Here is a 21377-nt window from a genome sequence, read left to right as displayed (position 1 = left end):
TTAATAACTCAAAAAGCGTTGATTTATTTTAATAATTTTATATAATAAATTTTGCTTATAATTTGTCCCCCTGTCGATATCTAGGGTTATTTTTATTAAAATAATTTTCACCTCTACGGTAAAAGCTCAAATTGGTATCGTGTTGCTTTTGTTCTTTGGGGTATTCTCTAATACTCTAACCATTCACCAATTTTCATGAAAATCGATGGAGGTTTAACAAAGTCGGAGGTAATAGCTCATATCCACCTTCAGAGGCTGCACTATGGTCAACTCTTATAAAAAATCATAAGACGTGGTGTTTTTTTATGTGATTATGTCTATTTATTACCAGAAACAAAGGACTGCTATTAACAACTAACTTCCATAAGTAAACATAGTCCAGAAAGCCACTGCGCATCCGCTAGGGAAAATATTCTAATTCGGATTTTTTGCACAATCTTACTTAAAACGGACTCCTTTTAACAAATTTGCATGTTGCCAGAACCAAAAGGTGGTCAAAAATTGTTTAAACGTTTTTTTTTGTTTTTTCCTAAAATTATTTTTTTTTGCATGGAAAAAAGTTGTTTTAGGTTTTTTGGATCATTCCAAACAGAAAAGGTGTTTAGTGACTTTTCCCTAAAATTGATAGTTTTTGACATATTATAAGCGATTAAAAATTGAAAAATTGCGAAATCGGCCATTTTTAACCCTCAAAAACTATGTGAAAAACTGAAAATTTGAATGTTGCCAAGGTAGGTAGATATTGTTTAAACATCGGTTGATGAAATCCCGAAGAGTTTTTTGCAATACAGTATTCAGAACTCCTTTGTTTTTTAATTGCTAATCAAGCGTGCGCGACACTATTTTCCACCGACAGTATGGTGCAAATGAAAGGAATAAATTCGTTATTTCGTAAACCGGCGACTTTAAGGAAAAATCCCGAAAGAAGTCTATTTTTATTTTAAGTTATGATATTGTGGCATATATGGTATACTAGTGACGTCATCCATCTGGACGTGATGGCGTAATCGATGATTTTTTTAAATGAGAATAGGGGTCGTCTGCTAGCTCATTTGAAAGGTTCTTCAATTCTCTATTCAGTAATATAATCATTTACATAATTATTTATACAGGGTGTCCAAAAAATTTTTATTAAATTAAATTATTTGACAAAAACAGAAGTAGAAGGACATCCTGTAGAAATAATTATGTAAATAATTAAATTACTAAATAGAGAATTGAAGAACCTTTCAAATGAGCTACCACACGACCCCTATTCTCATTTAAAAAAATCATCGATTACGTCATCACGCTCAGACGGATGACGTCACTAGTATACCATATATGCCACAATATCATAACTTAAAAATAAAAATCGACCTGTTTCGGGATTTTTCCTTAAAGTCGCCGGTTTACGAAATAACGAATTTACTCCTTTCATTTGCACCATACTGTCGGTGGAAAATAGTGTCGCGCACGCTTGATTAGCAATTAAAAAACAAAGGAGTTTTGAATATTGCATAGCAAAAAACTCTTCGGGATTTCATCAATCGATGTTTAAATAATAACTACCTACCTTGGCAACATTCAAATTTTTAGATTTTCACATAGTGTTTGAGGGTTAAAATGGCCGATTTCGCAATTTTTCAATTTTTAATCGCTTATATGTCAAAAACTATCAATTTTAGAAAAAAGTCACTAAAAACCTTTTCTGTTTGGAATGATCCAAAAAACCTAAAAAACTTTTTTCCATGCAAAAAAAAATAATTTTAGGAAAAAAACAAAAAAAAACGTTTAAAAAATTTTTGACCACCTTTTGGTCCTGGCAACATGCAAATTTGTTAAAAGGAGTCCTTTTTAAGTAAGATTGTGCAAAAAATCCGAATTAGAATATTTTTCCTAGCGGATGCGCAGTGGCTTTCTGGACTAACAATAATTTATATTAGAAATATTTTATTTATTTAAAATTTATAGAATTCTAATTCCTGATCAATTGCCATCATAACATTCCAGTTATTCATATACGATACCGACAAACATAATTATGCTAGATGTAGAATGTATTCCATTCAGTTTATCGTGCTTAACCTTCGGAGTACGAAGACTGGGTCAAGCGTGACCCGAAATTCACTTATTTCTTAATATTTTATGAAATAATTTTTTTACAAATCCGATTGATCGTAAGTTCTCCTTATTTGTTTCAATCTATTTTTTCGTGTATCATTCGTGAACATGCAAATTACAGTTTTTCCTCTACGTAACATCTATGAGGCCGGGTCAATCCTGACCCGGTCTTCGGATTTCTAAAAATATTTTCAATATGTTTGTAGGTACACGTAAATCGCAGCCATCTCTGTTTACGGGTATACGTATTCAAATATATGACCGGAGCGAATTTACCTATGCCCGTATTCTGTAAGGTATTAAGACCTGGCCGCCGGAGCGAACTAGTTATGCCCATGGGAAACCATCTTAAAAAATTTAAATACAATCATTTAGGATTATAATTGTTATGTTTGTTTGTTTTTTGTTGAATTAAAGATACCGTTTAATAATACTGACTATTTAAAAAATCCTTATAAATAAAATGAGAATGGGTCACGCTTGACCCATCATCGTAATCTAAGTAAGTCAAATAATCTCCGTACTCCGAAGGTTAATAATTAAACTTTTTAATTGAAATCAATGGAATTTCATACGAAATTATATCCTACCGAGTTATTAGCAAGAGCGCATGTAAATAACTGTATTGTACGGATGCCAATCTCTGGATACTTTAATAAACCTCATTTTATTTTCAATAAAACGCATTCTTGGATCTCTTTTATCTTTTTTCTGGACAATAAACGCGTTCAACTGAACGCGTATAAGGGTCAGGCTATTTTGAAAAATCGTACAATTTAGATGTTTTCTTGCTCCTTTTTTAAAACGAAATTCAGAAAAATTCCACTGATTATTATTTCATTCATAGGAGATTCAGACTAATAGAAAATCTACATACATAAAAATTACAGCGATTATTTCATTTATAGGAGCTTCTAACCAATAGGAAACCACAGAGATAAAAATTAAGGCGATAATTTTTGATAATATTCTGTCATCAAGTGTATTACGTCAGATGCCCTTCGTTGCTACGAAAAAATACATTCAGTGATATTAATGACTAGAGAGCGGAATATATGCAAAGTGCATGTAGATGCATATATTGCATATTTTCAGACAACAAACACAACATTGCATATTTAAGCTAAACACGATTTATTTTGCATATTTTAAAAATAAATTATATAAAAGTTTAAAATTTTCCTCTCTTAGTTGGAATTTTATAACTTCGATATGAACGAGCTCGTTATTTATCTATCTATCGCTCATCTGGACTTTCCCATTACTACCTGAATTTAACAATTATGGGTGTTCCCACAAAAATATTATTTTATTAGCGTAGCAAGTCTTAGGTACCTACCTGCTTTTAAGGGTCTAATAATTATTTTGTCAGTTTCCGGCCAACATTTGTTTAAAGTAAACGTTGTATCGTATTTAGTGTTTTTGAAGTGATTGGTATATATTAAATTTAAATATGTCTACCATTCAAAAAAGTGCTTGGATAAAGTGTTTTCCCAAGTTAAAGCTAAGTGGAGACAAAGCATTTTGCAAGGCCTGTTCCAAAATCGTAAGTTACATTCATTTTCACATTTAATTTTTTAAATGAGGAACTGACAAACAAAAGCATCATGTCCCACAAAAGAAATTTTTCTGGAAAAAGTGTTTTTATTCGACAAATTTGCTTTTACTTCTATAAAGACGGACATAGAGAGAAGCATCAAAATACAAAAATCCATCAAATTGTAGACAATTCCGCTTTTGTTCTTCAGCTTAAGTAACGTACTTTGTTCTTTAAGTAACGTACAAATTGCTAAAGAACTTATGTTCATAAAAGTTAATTTTAGTTTTTTACCAGATCTAATAAAGTCATTAGAACAAAGGAATTTACAATTAAGTGATTCGGTTAATCTTGTTAACACTTTTTCTGCTCATTGTCAAAAAATTCCCGGAAATACAGGGATTACAATTAGAAATAAATTAAAAAATGTTTTAGAAAAAAATGAGGGCTTCGATTGTTTGAGGAAAGTTGTACGTATTTTTGAAGGCAACTTTTTTGAAGATCTTACGACTTAATATATTGTTTTATTTTTGAGTATTTTTAATATGCATTTGCATATTTAGACAAACTTAGAAAAAATACCTGCATATTTGTAGTAAAAGTAATGCATATATATGCGCATATTTTGGTAATGTTGGGTTGCATATATACCGCTCTCTATTAATGACAATTAATGTTTTAAAAGTTATAAAAGTGATGACTTTCAACCGTCAAATATTTATAACAACTGTGTGTTTAATTGTACTAATTTGTACTTACATAAATAAATTACAATAAAATTTTGGTTTTAAACAGTTTTATTCATGAAATAATCGCAGCAAATTGCACTCGATCTCTAAAATTATTATCGAATTGTGGCCCTCGTGACACTTCGACATCTGTCAAAGTGTCACTCGGGTAAAATTCGATCATTTTAGAGCCCTTGGGCAATTACTACTGATGATTTATAATTATATCTTGTCGTCAAGCATTACATCAGATGCCCTTCGTTAGTCCTCAAAAATGAACATTCAGTGACAGACAATTAATGTTTCACAACTTGTCACAGATAATACCAAGGAACAGGTTTAGCAAATATTCAGGTGAAGATATCAATACAGTTAAAATGATTTAAAAATATAGTTTTATTCATGAAATAATCTCAGCGAATTACACTCGATCTCTAAAATTATTATCGATTTGTTGGCCTCGTGACACTTTGACACAATTTCACTCCCCTTCGGATCGTAAAATTAAAACTGTTAAAGTGACACTCGGTAAACAAATCGATAATTTTAGAGCTCTAGTGCAGTTACTACTGATTAAATTTCACTGTATTTTAGATTAGTTATGTATTTGGACCTATTTTTGCAAAATGTTTGCAGATTATAGTCGTTATCCTTGTTTTTCCTCAAGAAAAGATGGCTTACTAATAAGTGGACTTTGAGATGATGAACCTCAACCACACTATATTAAAAATAATCTATCGGAATGGCACAAACAGTGTCTGATGACACAGCCACTATTAGGCCAAAGAGTTAGCAGACACTGCCGCAGATTCGTAAGTTAATCAAATGAACCGCAAATAAATAATTTCATAGGATTAAAATGTATTTAAGAGACGAAAAATCTTTTAAAAGCTTTGATTTACTTGGTAGACTTTGTAATTTAGGCAAAATATTCTCTATGTTATGCCTGAAAAATACAATAAGTAGGGGAGAGCAGCCCAAAATTATCCCCGTAAGACAAAAGAAATCTAAATAGGATCTTAATAATTACAGGCCAAAAAACCCAAAAATTTTTTTAGACTCACTATTCTGCTTCCAGTATAGCAAATGCAATTAATATTTAAAAATGTATGATATATTTGCAAGATGATTATTTTACCCAACAGGGTGGGGCAAAATTATCCCGTAGCGTAGGGTAAAATGAACCCTACCTTTTTTTGTGAAAAAACAGGTATTTGTTAGCGGTAATAAAGTGAAATAAATTTGTTCACATCATTTCAGAAAAAATGTTGTAAAAAATAAAAGCATTTAACACGTTCGGTGCCCTTGACGCACCAGTAGCGTCACGAAGGTTTCATCAAAGGTTATGACGCATAAGTGGCGTCAGAAGTACTGTGTTTCTAAGTGAACGATGTAAGTACAAGTACATTGTACCAGCCAAGTGGCGCTTGTTCAAGATGGGCACCGAACTTATTATACTCTAATACAAAAAAGTAAACTCATTATAATATGGTGCGTAACTAAATATGGATTATGTTGTACAATAAATAAAACTTTCTACGAACTCTATCTATCTTGCCATTTTCATTACAGTAATTGCAGGTGTATAGGTCGCAGACATTGTCCTCTATTCCAGCACATTCATCATGGGCCCAACGTTTGTAAATATTACACAGGCCCTAGCCCTCTCCTGCGGGAGATGTTCGAAAAGTATCAGAACAAATAAAACACTTTGCATCTTCCTCTCTTAACATCCGACTCTTTATCACCTAAGTCCTTCTGTTTGTTTTTTACAGCTTTGATTGAACGTGTTTTTTCGTATTTTTCCCTTTTTGATTTCCATTAACTCCAAAGTGCTTGTAAGAATAACCGTACCAACAGATTTTCGTTTAGTAGTGCGTCGTAACACCTTATTTCGCTTATAACTGAACTACACGAACACAGTACTGGACCAATTGAAGTGCTTGACACAGTTTCAAATGAATTTCATCCAGAACGGGGTATCAGACAGGGATGTATACTACCTCCACAATTATTCAATATATATGGAGAGCATATTATGAGAACAGCACTTGAATGATGGGAAAAAGGCATCTCAATAAATGGTCATAAAATAAACAACCTACGTTTCGCAGATGACACAGCCCTTCTTGCAAATAGTCAAGCAGAGATGATTGATGTTATACGACTGTTTGAAAACCAAAGTCAAATATTTGGTCTGCAATTAACCATATCAAAGACAAAGATCATGATAGTGGATAAACTACATAACAGTCATCCACATATAACTGCTCATATAATTGTGAGCTCATACTTATTTCTGGGATCATTAATCACAAACACAGGGTCACTACAGGAAGAAATAAAACGTAGATGTTATCTAGCAAAAGTCGTCACAGCAGAAATGACCACAATATGGAAGGACTGTCAAATTTCAAGAGCGTTAAAGATGAGGTGGATCAACTGCTTAATATTCCCAATACTGACTTACGGATGTGGATCTCGGACCCTGAGAAATTCGTAAAGAAGAAAGATAGACGCCACTGAAATGTTCTGTTGGAGACGAATGCTACGAATTCCTTGGACCCACCATAGAACAATTAATTCGATTTTAAGAGAGCTAAAAGTTAGCCAACGGCTCTCCAGTAAAGTCCATCTCCAACAATTAAAATGCTTTGGACATGTTATGAGAGCCAACACAGAAAACATGGAAAGACTCATTATACAAGGAAAGGTGGAAGGTCGAAGATCACGAGGAAGATCCCCAACAAGATGGATCGATCAGATTACAGGAATATGCAAAAAACCTATGCATGAGTTAAAAGAAATGACCAGAGACAGATTTCTTTGGAGACGGACAATACACGACATTACGTCGACCACTACACTCCCTCCGGGGGTCAGGATTGAAGAGAGGGTGCGTCGTGGTTGTGAGGACTTGGGAAATGGGCAAATATCTTGTGGAAAAATACTAAAAGAGGTCGAAGGTACAGATGTGGAGCTAGTGTTAATATGCTGATAAATAACGGATAAAGAATGCCCAATTTCTAATAGGTCAAGGTCGTCGCTGTCTGAACTGGAGCCCTTACTCAAATTTTTTTTACAAGAGATTTGTTGAACCGGAGTTAAGGGAGATGTTATGATCGAAATTCCAGTTTGTTGCATGCTTTCCGGTTCGTCTTGCTCTGTAATTTGCGCAGCTGCGAAACCGACCTCTGAGAAAACATCTGGATTGTAAGGTACTATTCTGGCTTTCTCTAAACCATTAATAGCATTCATGCAATAATGCAATAATGAGAGCTGGGCATCAATCCGTCAGTTTTTTTTATCAAATTTTCAATTAGTCCCTTCTTTAACGGTAAAATATTGCAAAACCTCTAAATTTTAAAGAACCGCTTGGATTGACATGAAATGTGGCGTACACATAGTCAACAAGTCAAAGAAAAAAGTGATATTGTGCCGATATGTGCTTTTGCCCTGGGGGTGGTTTTCACCCCCTCTTGTGGGTGAAAAAATGTTCTTCCAAAGAAAGTCAGGAAATAGATAAACTGAATAATTTTAAGTAACTTTTGTTCTATAGAGTTTTTTCACTAAGTCGATACTTTTCGAGTTATTTGGCAGTGAATGTGTTCATTTTTTTAACAAAATAACCACGCTTTTAGACGATTTTTCGCAAATAACTCAAATAGTAAGTATTTTGTCGAAAAAACATTCTTAGCAAAAATATATCCTGTAAAAAATTTTAAAAAATGGTGTATACATCACGTCTCTACACCTAGTAGAAGCAGAGTTATAGCTAATGAAAAATAGGTTCATATCCGTCAAAATTCCAAATGGAATACTTTAACGTGAAATAACCAAAAATGAAGCACATTTCGGGGAAAACTCATTACAACTTATTTAAAGTGTTTAAAAAAGCTTCATTTTTGTTCAATAAAAAAAATTTCTAGCATTAAAATTAAACAAGTTAGTCAAAATAAAGTTAGTCCCTTTTGGTTGTGTTAAAAAAATCGAGAAAACCACCCCCTAATTAGTATCTTAAATGAACTTAATCGTTACGACCTCACAAGTTTCTTGACTCGTGTATATATTGTTTATATATGATCTGTAAGTTTCATCGGTTCAAAGTCCTTACTATTGAAAGGGCTGTAGTTAAATGGGGTTGAACGAGTCACTGATCACGAATGTATGCAAATTTAGAAACACCAAATCCTAATCAATTTTTGTCTAACAGAAAAACAAAAAATACATAATATTCAGAAAAATAAATCTGACTTTTTTTGTTTTTCGAGATTTTTGGTATCTCTAACAATTTTTAAGTTATTTTGAAAAAAGGCATATTTTTCAAAATTTAGATTTTTAAAAATTTTAGTTTGAAACCAAATTTTTTCAAAAATAAGCAATTTGAATCGATGAAACTTACAGATCATATAAACACAACATAAATAAAATAATTTGTGGAGCGGTAACGATTAATTTCATTTAAGTTGCTAATTACGGTTGGTCTTCCCGATTTTTCTTTTGCAAAAATAAAAGGGACCAACTTTATTTTTAGCGTAACTTGCTTAAATTTAATGGTAGAAACTTTTTGTAAAAACAGAAATAAAGGCTTTTTAAACACTTTAAAAAAGTTATAATTGGTTTTTCCCAAAAAGTGCTTAATTTTTTCGATATTTCACGTCTAAATATTATATTTGAAATTTGGTGAATATGAATCTATGTTTCATTGGCTATAACTCTAGTTCTACGAGTTTCAGAGACCTAACGCGTACACCATTTTTTTACTTTTTTATAGGCTATATTTTTGCTAAGAACGTTTCTTCCGACAAAATACTTACTTTTTGAGTTATTTGCGAAAAACCGTCTAAAAATGTGGTTATTTTGTTGAAAAATAAAAATATTCACTCGCAAATAACTCGAAAAGTGTTGACTTGGCGAAAAAGCTCTATAGAACAAAAGTTACTTAAAATTAGTTAGTTTACCCATTTCCGGACTTATTTTGGACATATATTTTTTCACCCTTAAGAGGGGATGAAAACCACCCACAGGGCAAAAGCACATATCGGCACAATATCACTTTTTTCTTTGAGATGTAAGCTATACGCATGCCAAATTTCATGTCAATCCAAGCGGTTCTTTAAAATTTAGAGCAAAAACCGTGAAAGAATAGACTAAATATGGAATTGCTCAATTTGTTGCGATTGCTGTTATATAAAGTTTAGCAGATATTCCCTTGTCTGGAATACTAATACTTGCTATATCCCAAACTTTTTAGCATATCCCAAATGTGCTCGATGGAATTTAAGTCAGGGGATTGAGCAGAAAATGGCAATTTCCTGAATATTGTTTTGTTAAATTTCTCACGATTCTTGCAACATGCGAACCAACATTGCCGTGCATCAGCATAAAATTTTCTCCAAATTGTTTGTTGATAAATGATCTCCCTATTCATTTTCTGTTAAAAATCCTTCAATATGAACAAGATCAGTTTGAAAACCAATTAAAACTCCAGCCAAGACCATCAAAGTCCCTAATTGATACCTTTCTACTTCTTGAACGGTATGGAAGAGAGATGCGTGGCCAGGTGTTCTCCACACCCTTGATCGTTGTGAATCGAGTTGTATACTAAATCTGGAGATTAAATGTTAGGATATAGAAAGTCTAATGCTCACATTCTTATTAAAAGTTTTTATTTAAACAGTTTTTGGGCGACCGGTTTCGGCGTTTACAGTTTATACGCCATCATCAGGCCATTCAGAAACTGATCAAGCTAAAATGAATAAGCTATGCAATACAGTTCCCCGAGGTTTTAGGTTTAAGTTTTAGGTTTAAGTCTAACAATAGGTAGCAAGTTATAGAAAGTTTCACAATGGTGTTCCAATAGAACAGTACTACTCTCATGTTAACTGTTTTAGTCAGTATTATGATATATAAAGCATCAATAATAATATTATTGGTACTTACATATCATTACAAGTAACATACAGTGTACACTGTACTGTTTTACACTGTATATTTCTTGTACTGATCTGTAAGTATCAATAATATCATTATTAATACTTTATATATATCATAATTCTGACTAAAACAGTTAACGTCAGAGTAGTACTGGTCTTTTGGAACACCATTGTGAAACTTTCTATAACTTGTTACCTATTGTAAGACTTAAACCTAAAACCTAGGGCAACTTTATTTTAACATAGCTTATTCATTTTCGCCTGTTCAGTTTCTGAAGGGTCTGATGATGATGTATAAAATGTTAACGCCGAAACCGGTCGCCCGAAAACTGTTTAAATAAAAACATTCAATAAGGTTATGAGCATTAGACTTTCTATATCCTAACATTTACACAATGTGCTCATATCAGCAACATGTTCATCATTTAAATCTGGATTCATCGGTGAAATTAATGTTTGGCCATTCTCATCCTTGCCAAATTTGATGGTCTGCTGCTCATTCTAATCTCATTGTGAAATTCCCACGTGATAATACTGGAAATATAATGGGGCGTCTAGCGTGAAGATTACCCTCATGCAACCTATTTCTGATAATTTGAGCAGAGACATTATTCCCATTAATGTTTTGAAGCTCAATTCTTAGCTCGCTAGCAGTAACATTCATCATCATTCTCTTTGCCTTATCCCTATACGGGGTCGGCTTTCCTAATTGAATTTCTCCACACAATTCTATCTTGGGTCATATCAATGTTAATCCTCTTTAGCAACATGTCCTGCCTTATCGTCTCCCCCCAGGCCTTCTTTGGTCTTCCCCTCCTACTCCGTCCAGGAATCTGCACTTCAGCTATTCTTCGTATTGGATGATTAACGTCTCGACGTTGAACATGACCAAACCATCTTAACCTATGCTTTCTCATTTTGGAATCAATTGGTGCCACATCTAGACTTTCCCTAATATACTCATTTCTAATATTATCCTTCTTTGCCACTCCACACATCCATCTAAGCATTCTCATTTCCGCCACATGCATTCGTTGTTCCTCTTTCTTTTTAGAATAGAATAGAAATATGCTTTATTGTCACTGAAAATTATACAATTTTATGGACAAAGCTTAACATAGATTCACGAAAAAGATATACATAACAATAACAATAACAAATACAATTTTATAAAATTAGATAAATCGTCAATAAAAAAAATATATAAACAAGTTAAAAAAAAGTGAAGTAAAAAAACAAAAACCAATATATTGCAAAATTACTATAAATTGCAAAATTGAACCTACAACATAATATAATAAAACACAAACAAAGGAACTAATAAGTTTAAGCTGCTGTATGTGACACCCAAACATAGATAAATACACTTTAGTTACTTGTACATTACTGTGATTTCTTAGTTAGTCATTAAGAAACTCTTCTACTGAATAATATGGTCTTTTAGATAAATGAGCTTTTGTCATATTACGGAACTTGAGAAAGGATGTTGCAGATTTAAGTTGTAAAGGGAGATGATTGTATAGTTTTTTTGCGGAATATAGTATAGATTTCTTTACTAACTCAGAAGACGGGATCGGTAAATAGACATCAAAAGTTGAATTTCTGGTGGAGTAGTCATGATGAGGCCTTGCTGGAAAGACATGCATGTGTTTACGAATTAAGCAAACAATTTCTAAAATATACAAAGATGGAAGGGTTAAAATTTCGTGATCTTTAAAGTAACTTCTGCAATGGGTTGTTCTTCTGAGGCCAAACAGATATCTTATTGCTCTTTTTTGTAATTTGAAAATAACATCAAATTGGGCAGCTGTACTAGACCCCCAAAAAGGAAGACCATATCGAAGATGAGACTCGAATAAAGAAAAATATGTTATTTTAGAAGATGCTAAATTGAGTTCCTTCGAAACAGATCTTATGGCATAGCAGGCCGAGGCGAGTTTCTTACTTAACAAATCGATATGAAGGGACCATTTGTGGTTGCTGTCTAAAAGAATACCAAGAAATTTTACAGAATCAACGGTAGAGATCTGGCTGCTATTCACAAGCAGGGGTTGAAGAGCACCTTTATATGATAATGTTTTATCCACGTTAAAGGAGAGTAAATTAGAGTCAGACCAGGTTTTTATCGTAAGAAGATCAGAAGTTATAGTTGCATGAAGAGTTGCAATAGTTGAGTTGCTCCAAGTGATACTGGTATCATCAGCAAAAAGAAAAATTTTTCCATCGATTTTTAAATTAGTGATGTCATTTATAAAGATCAGGAAAAGTAGAGGACCCAATACTGAACCTTGTGGTACTCCACATATAATGTTTTTGAGACTAGAGTCAGTATCATTTGCTCTAACCAATTGTTTCCTATTATCTAAGTAAGATTTAAACCAATTCAAAGAAATACCTCGAATTCCATAGTAATTAAGTTTTTTAATCAAAATGTTGTGATTTACACAATCAAAAGCTTTGGAATAGTCACAGAAAACAGTGGCAGTATAAAGATTATTGTTTAGTGCTTGGTAAACCTCGTGAAGTACAGAAAACATGGCATCAGTTGTACATTTATTAGTTAAGAAGCCGAACTGATTTTGTGATAAAATATTGTTATCAAAGAGAAAGGATATAAGTCGGGTTTTTATGAGCCTCTCAATAATTTTGGAGAGTACCGGTAGTAGGGCAATAGGTCTATAGTTGCAGGCATTAGATTTTTCGCCACCTTTATGAAGAGGAATAATAATGGCTGTCTTTAGGCACTCTGGAAATTTACCGGTTTCAAAGGAATCATTAATTAGTGACACGAGGAGTTCTAACACATTATCTGTGAGATTTGAGAAGATTTTTATAGATAGTCCATAAGTACTACAAGATGATTTGCTTTTGATACTATTGATCGTTTGGATCAATTCAGATTTATAGATTGGTCTTATAAAGAATGAATTCGAGACAATTTCTGAATTAGGGAGATAGGAAATGGGATCTTGTTGAGACTGAATAGTGGATGTTATATTTTTACTCACGTTAATGAAGTATTCGTTTAGATTTTCAGGGTTTGGAAGGGCAAATGTTTGAGCTGCGTGGGTTTTGTTTTGAAGATCGTTTATTATGGACCAAGTTTCTTTTGCAACACTTTTGGAGTTTCCCAGACGATTTTGATAGTAGGCTTTTTTAGCTGATTTGATGAGTTTTAAGTATGTGACTCTGTAATTGGTGATATATTGAGTGACAGAGACGTTGGTAGTAAATTTCTTGATTTAAAGTAGTGAACGCATATTTTTTGCTGATATGCGGATACCTTTGGTAGTCCAGGGTTTGCGACGTTTTGGCTTAATCGTAATTAAAGGAAATGCCTTATTGAAGATACAGACAAGCTTCTCCAAAAATCACTGAAATTATAGTCCACGTCCGTAGAAGGAAAATGCCAGTCAGAAGTAAACACAATATTTTAAAAACTTTTTGGCCTCTTAGTACTTTTTCGAAAAGTCAGTTTTTATCGAGATATTTTGAATATTTTTCAAATCCACCACATATTTGTATATGGCTAAGTACGATTATGGAGACTTTGTAATAATATGAAAATTTATTTATGATTTACATTTTTAGGTATATTTTGAATCATATTAAAAAAGAAGTAAAATCTCCATAAAAAATGCCTTCTCGAAAAAATACAAAGAGGCAAAAACGTTTTACAAACACTTTGTTTAACTAATACTACCGCAGTTTAATTGGAACATACACAAAAGTTTAATTGGAACATACACAAACATTTGGGGGGTTTAAAGGAACAAACCCCCATAAAATGTTTATGTAAACATATTAAAAAAGTAGCCGCAACTCGATAAAAACTGCCTTATCGAAAAAATACTAAGAGGCAAAAAAGTTTTAGAAATATTGGTATTAACTAATGGTACCACAATAATAATTTAATTGGAACGTACACAAAAGTTTGGGGGGTTTAAGGGAACAAAACCCCCATAAAATTTTTATGGGGTGCACAAATTTCACTATAATTCTTTTTTTAAGATGTTCCTGCCATAAGAATGCAACATGTCTATTTTCAATAAAAAATCTCCAACAGTTTTCGATATATTCGAAAAAATCCATTTTCATTTTGTAACTTCAAAGGGCTATAACTTTTTTTGTATGCATATTTGTGCTAAGGTAAATTAGGTTCATTCGAACTATTTTTGGTCTTAGAATATGCGATTTAATTTATGACCTGTATTTTCGTTACACCCTGTATTGAGTGACAGAGACGTTGGTAGTAAATTTCTTGATATAAGGTAGTGAACGCATATTTTTTGCTGATATGCGGATACCTTTGGTAGTCCAGGGTTTGCGACGTTTTGGCTTAATCGTAATTAAAGGAAATGCCTTATTGAAGATACAGACAAGCTTCTCCAAAAAATCACTGAAATTATAGTCCACGTCCGTAGAAGGAAATTGCCAGTCAGAAATTAAACATAAATTTTGAAATTTATGAAAATTCCGAGCGGAAAAAATCCTACCTAAACGTCGGGTTTTCGAGGAGGGTTTGCTGAAGATGTTAAATTTCGTATATACTGCTTCATGATCCGATAGTTCCGCATTAATAACTGTAGAGCAAACATCAAGGGGTGAGAAATCGGAGACAATATAATCAATTATGGTAGATGTAGTTTTTGTAATCCTTGTAGGAGAATTAACGTGCATGGAGAGACCATATGATTCAAATATGTTGACCAAGAACATTTGGGTAGCACAAGCAGCAGCATAATTTATGTTGAAGTCTCCGCATATAATTTTTCTGCTTTTGTGAGGCAAGTCATCTAACAAATTTAGCAGGTTCTGAAAAAATAGTTCCACGGAAGAGTCAGGTGATCTATAGATGCAAATAATGTAAAGATTAAGATTTTTATTAAAAACTAAGGAAAATTCAAAGAAGGCTTCATTCAACAAAAAGTCATATTTTGTTATCAGAGAAAAATCATTGTTTGCAGAAAGAATTAGGGTGCCTCCATGAGCTGAGTTTGGACGATCATACCTAGCAATTGTGGTATAATTCTCTACAAAAAAAGGCTCGTTGACTGCAAGCCAGTGTTCTGTAACAGCAACTATCTGGGGAAATCCTAATTCCTCTAGAAACAAAAACAATTCGTCAGTTTTATTTCTTATAGAACGAATATTAATCAGAACCATACTAAAGTTGTCATCACTAAAATTATTCGAGGTTTCTAGTTCCTCAGAACACGTCGTATTATTTAAAAATTTCGTCTTGGAGAGCTAGTGGAATAATAATTTCGGTGACATTCCCTTGATTTTTGCAGGTGAATAATTCTTTCCGAAGTGAGAAAAGACCTAAAAGCAGCAAGATCAGCGTCTACTTCATCTGCACCGATTCCATAAGCATCGTTGAATTCTAGAAGAATTTTTCTTAGATCTTCATTCTTAGTCGGAAGTCCTTCGGAAGCCAGAAAGAGTTTAACACTTGTGTTGGTATACCCATCATAAAATACTGATGCAGGTTGGTCGTGTAAAAAAGCAAGATGAATTTTAATGGCCTTCAAGATATCCGATTCCCTTAATCTGGCTAAAAGATATCGACTATTCGAGTTATTGGTCAATCTAACTCTTGGTGGGGTCAAAGGAACCAGATTTATCGATGGTTCTAAAGTATCCTTCTTAATGAAATTAATATGAGAACGGAAAGGATCTTTAGATTTGCACATTGCAATGGCCTGCTTGTCTGTCAGTATATTTGTGGTATCAACTTCATTCTTGTTGTTACTTGGAATGGTAATTGGATTTTCCAAGTTAACCGTGCTTCTGATGTTCTTCTGATTTATATCTGTCTCAGATGAAGTCGTTGGTTCGGAGTATAAGGATTCTGTAGACCACTTAACGTTTACACCCGGTGGCCAAATTTCTTTATTAAATAATAAGTCAATAGATGTTTTAGACTTAATACCTATTTTGAATGAGGAGCCAGTATCTGAGTTGGCATCTTTAAGGAGGGCGTAACATCTTATAAATTCCTTGATACCTAGCTTCTCTTTAATGTAATGAACTACTTGTATAGGTGTGTATATTGGGGCTAAGTTGCTAATGTCGACAAAGTGACATTTATCTTGTGCAATTTTTGTTTTTTTGACTGTACTGGTTTCAAAATGCTGGGTGTCTTCAGTTTGGGTACTTGAAGTGGCATATACTATGTTTTTCTTCGATACCTCTTTCTTCGTTGGTATAGTAGGTAGTTTGTTGGAAAGATTACACATTTGATTAGATATTTCACTGATGTGTGAAGAGAGCCTCTCTAATCCCAACTTTATCTCAGATGAATGTGTATCTTGGACTTGTATTTTAATCGTGTCATTTGAACAGCCGAAAAAAACTGACGATATATTGAAAATATCTTGTTCCATCTGCCTTATGGATTTTAAAAGATACTCAGGATTTAACAAGTTGTTTAATTTATGAATCTCGTCAATTTTTTTTGTAAGATAGTCTAATTTGTCGTCATTTTTTGCTAATAAATCATATGTCTCTATAAATACAGGCAAATTATCTGTGAGTTTTTTAGTAACTTGAAGTAAGGCGTCAAAGTTCTCTTGTGGTATTTGATTGTTTGTTAAATTTGTTACTTTTTCATTTAAACATCTGAGGCTAGGTGAATCACATAATGTACAGAAATATTTTAAATGGGCATTTTTTGGATCTAGTAGAGTTTTTGAGACGGTTTTATTGAGACCAGAACACTTGAGACAAAAATATCGTCTACAGTCCCCATGACAACGTATCTTATATTTGTCGTTTTCGGAAAATTCAATCAAGCAAATATCACAATTGTAGATCATGGTGGTCAAGGTTAAGCAATATTTAATTGGGTCGTTGAATGTTAAAAAAGTAAACAAAATGTAGAATAGTCAAACAAATCTGGTAACACTTACAACGAGTTTAGTTACACAACACTCCAAAACAATAACAAAAACACTTAAACAAATTTGAGTAAGTCGGTCGTGATGACAACCAAAACAAAACACAACTGGTCACATCGACGACTGAAAACGAACTGGAAAACTTTCACTGCCCAACATTCAGTTCCGTGCATCATAGCCGGTCTTATGGCTGTTTTATAGAATTTTCCCTTCAGCTTCATTGGAATTTTTCTGTCACACAACACACCACTCGCTTCTTTCCACTTCATCCATCCAGCCCTAATTCTGCTGCATGCATCTTCATCTATTTCTCCATTACTCTGTAATACCGATCCTAGGTACTTAAAACTATTGCTTTTCACAATCATTTCACCATCCAAAGTTACCATTTTATTTGTAGTAACTCCATCTTTAAATGAACATTCCAAATACTCTGTTTTTTCCTACTAAGTTTTAAAACTTTTTTCTCGCTAGCAGTAATATTGGGGTTCATTAATGCCTGAAGGCGAACAAACCTGTCATGTACCGGTTGTTTTGCTCTTGTTGAACTAGTGTGTCTTGCTCTTACATCAACAGTTTTTTGAAAACGCTGCCATAACCGTCTTATAGTACTATTTGTAGAATGTACAGCTTCTGCCATGTCGCGGATGTTCATACAACCCTGTATAATAGCATTAGCTCGTAGCTGTGTTTCAGGATCAAGATAATTTCTTTGCATATTAACTTAGTTAAAACTACAATAACAACAAATTCTTGCAGCAAAAATTGTACTGAATATACTTTTTCCACCTACCTTGACCGAAAGTATACTTTTCCGGACCTGATTGTAGGGAGCAAAGTTGTACTTTTCCTCCCTAGGGAGGAAAAGTAAAAGTGACGTCATGGTATTTCATTCATGAAATTTAACTTATTGACGCCCTGTATAATATCTATTTTCTATTACGTACGTCTCTATACATTTTAACGTTTATTTATAAAACACACTGTATTTTGCAGAGTGGCAAAAAACAGTAAATTGTTATTTTGATTTAACAATGTTTAGATTAATAATTTGACCTATATTTGACAGCTGACATATAGTTAGTTTTAGTTCTAATAAATTTTGTTGGTTAGTTACATAAAATAAATTAAGTAAAGATAAAAAAATGACTTGTTATTTGAGAAAGGTGGAAAAACCATATGTATAACATGGGAGTAAAGTGCCTTTTCCTCCCTTGAATGATTACTTCATTCATAATAAACTTCATTCTCGGGAGGAAAAAGAGCACTTTCCTCCCTTGTTATACAAATAGCTATTAAGTTGAATAGATAAACTTAAAATAAAAAATATGAAAACAATTTTTTAAGAAACGCTTTTCTTTAGTTAGGAGTGACTAAAATTAAACATATAAAAAACAACTAAAAAGCAAAAAATAAAAAAAATTGAAAAAATTTAACACATTCGTCAAAGAAAAAGCATGGCGCATCTTCATCGAATAAACAGTTTTTGCACCACGTTTTTCTTTAATGAATGTGTTAGATTTTTTCAATTTTTTTTATTTTTTGCTTTTTAGTTGATTTTTTTTATATGTTTAATTTTAGTCACTCATAACTAAAGAAAAGCGTTTCTTAAAAATATTTCTTTCATATTTTTTTATTTTTTACTTTTTAGTCTTACACTTTTCAAATATTAAAATATATCGTGATGTTTATTAAAATACGTATAAAACATATGATGCACAAACATGAAAACTAGTCGGAATCGCAAAAAATTTGAAACTTTATTGTTTTTTTATGAAGCACAACGTAAAAAATTAACGTAAAAAGTGAAATTGTGTATAGTTCATATAATTAGCTACAATCTGTAAAAGTTTCAAGTTTCTTCATTGTAAAAAACAAGAGAATTTAAGCATTTCCGTTAAAATCGATTTTTTATTTAAACAATTAATAAACAAAAAAATTTTTTATTGACTATTCGTGTATTGTTCCCGTCTGGGATTGTATATTTCTGCAAATTTTTAGTCATTTGCATTGAAGAAAAGGCAGCTAAATTAACGTCCAAAGATTTGACCCAAACGATTGAACTAAAGAAAAGCGTTTAATTAATTAATACGACAAAACGAATTCTAACGTTAATTGTAGCACAAAACGTCTCTACCGGTGATTTTTTAAGACTACCATAAAAAAAACGAATTTTTTGAATTCGAGTTTTAATTGAAGTTTTGTTTCGTATCGTATTGAAATTTGACACGGTAAACGCCGATTTATATATAAACAAATATATGAGCGTTCAAAATTTGCAACTTTATTGTTTCAAAGCATATTTATGAAGCATAACGTAAACAATTAACGTAAAAAGTGAAATTATGTATAGTTCATATCATCAGCTACAATCCGTAAAAGATTGAAGTTTTTACATTGTAAAAAAACAAGAGAATTTAAGCATTTTCCATTAAAATCTTTTTTTTATTTAAACAATTAATAAACATATAAAAAAATGTTTTATTGACTATTCGTGAATTGTTCCCGCGAAAGCATATGTCTGCAAATTTTCATTCATTTGCATTGAAGAAATGTCAGTGAAATTAACGTCTAACGATTTGATGCAAACTATTGAAGTAAATAAAAGCGTTTAAAAAAAATTACCTTTTGTTTAAGATCAACAAAAATAAAAACCGATATAGTAAATTGTGATAAGATATGTTCAAATAATAATAAAGAAATTTTATTTTAACATAAAAATGCTTCTTGAATGTAAACGACTTTCATTTCTTGTTCCCTAGACCATTGATGTTTGTATTATTAATTACTTCTCGTAAATGTGTTTTTTGATTAGACATTATATTATTATAAGCTTAGAAGGATAATTAGACGATTTTGCAGTTCTTTAAGAAGACAATCTTGACGAAACTGATATTGGCGTATTGGAATAGTTGGAATCAGAAAAGTATTAATGATTTAGGTTGTTAATTATTTGGAAGCAAGTCATAATAATCACTTTGAACAACTCTTTTAAAATTATGGACCGCTTTCTGGTTGTGTTATTAAACCCCGCTGATAAAGGGAAAATCGATACCCTAGCACGCTTAACTCGTTTCACGGAGGTCCGCCTCTGAACCTTGTGGGAAAATGTCCCTGTTACGGTTATTAGTAGGAAAATCGGTGGGAATAAGAAGGGAAGAGAATCGTTAGATCGACATTGCCGATTATTTCAACCTAACAAGCAGAGACAAAAAGGGGAAACGAGGGTGCGGGTTGATAATTGGAAAACTCTCACCATATTATTTACAATTTAAAAACCTCTTCGACGCAATTTAAAGGAAGGGTCTGTGGACAGTTATAATGCAAACAATGTACGATTTAAATGAGATTACATTTTAGCACTTCGGGGGTAGTAAACAATAAAATTTTGTAACTGATTTATTGCGAAGAATTCACGAAAAGCAAATAATGGAAAATGGACGATGTATGTTTGCATAAAATGGACAAAATTATTATGTTTGGTAATAACAGTGAACTCTCCCTTAGTAGTCGTTCCTCAGAAAGTGTCCGTTTAAAGGAGGTGTCAGTTGAAGAGAAAAAAATATGTTAACTTAAAATTTTTAAAAGTAAGTGCATGTATGTATGTATATATAAACAGAAATACTCGTCTAATATTACATAACACAAATTGAGGATGACTACGCAGCATTGTCTATGAACATTGATTATTGAACTTTTCGATTTTCTCTGTGCATTCTTCTATAAAAATATCATATTGGTACAAAATAGAGTTGTGATCCTATCTTTAGAAGCCTTGCCTCTAATGCACCTTTCTCCTTTCAGGGTATAAGTTTTCTTAGGTAATGTTCTAAACTCTAAAAATATTCCCGTCTCATCTGCGTTAATAATGTCTCGCGGAGAGTACCTACCTATGCTATTATTAAAACGAGTAGTTTTTCCTTCCAGTTAAAAACTACTAATAAATCTACAGCAGCTGCTTGGCCACATACAGATTTTAAGGAAATAATGTGTCGTTTACAAAATTTCTCGAGCCATCCACAAGAAGCTTTCATATCAACGCTTATTTCCCTTGCAACTTATAATGCCTTTTCTTGAATAATTTTACCAGAAACCAGAATATATTTAGACCGCACTTCACAAAACCAATCGAAAACCATTATTTATAGGCCTAATGCAGTATCATCGGTTT

The sequence above is a fragment of the Diabrotica virgifera genome, chromosome 4 (genome assembly GCF_917563875.1).
Source record: "Diabrotica virgifera virgifera chromosome 4, PGI_DIABVI_V3a".
Classification (NCBI taxonomy): domain Eukaryota; kingdom Metazoa; phylum Arthropoda; class Insecta; order Coleoptera; family Chrysomelidae; genus Diabrotica; species Diabrotica virgifera.
Note: the sequence above shows the minus strand (reverse complement) of the source record.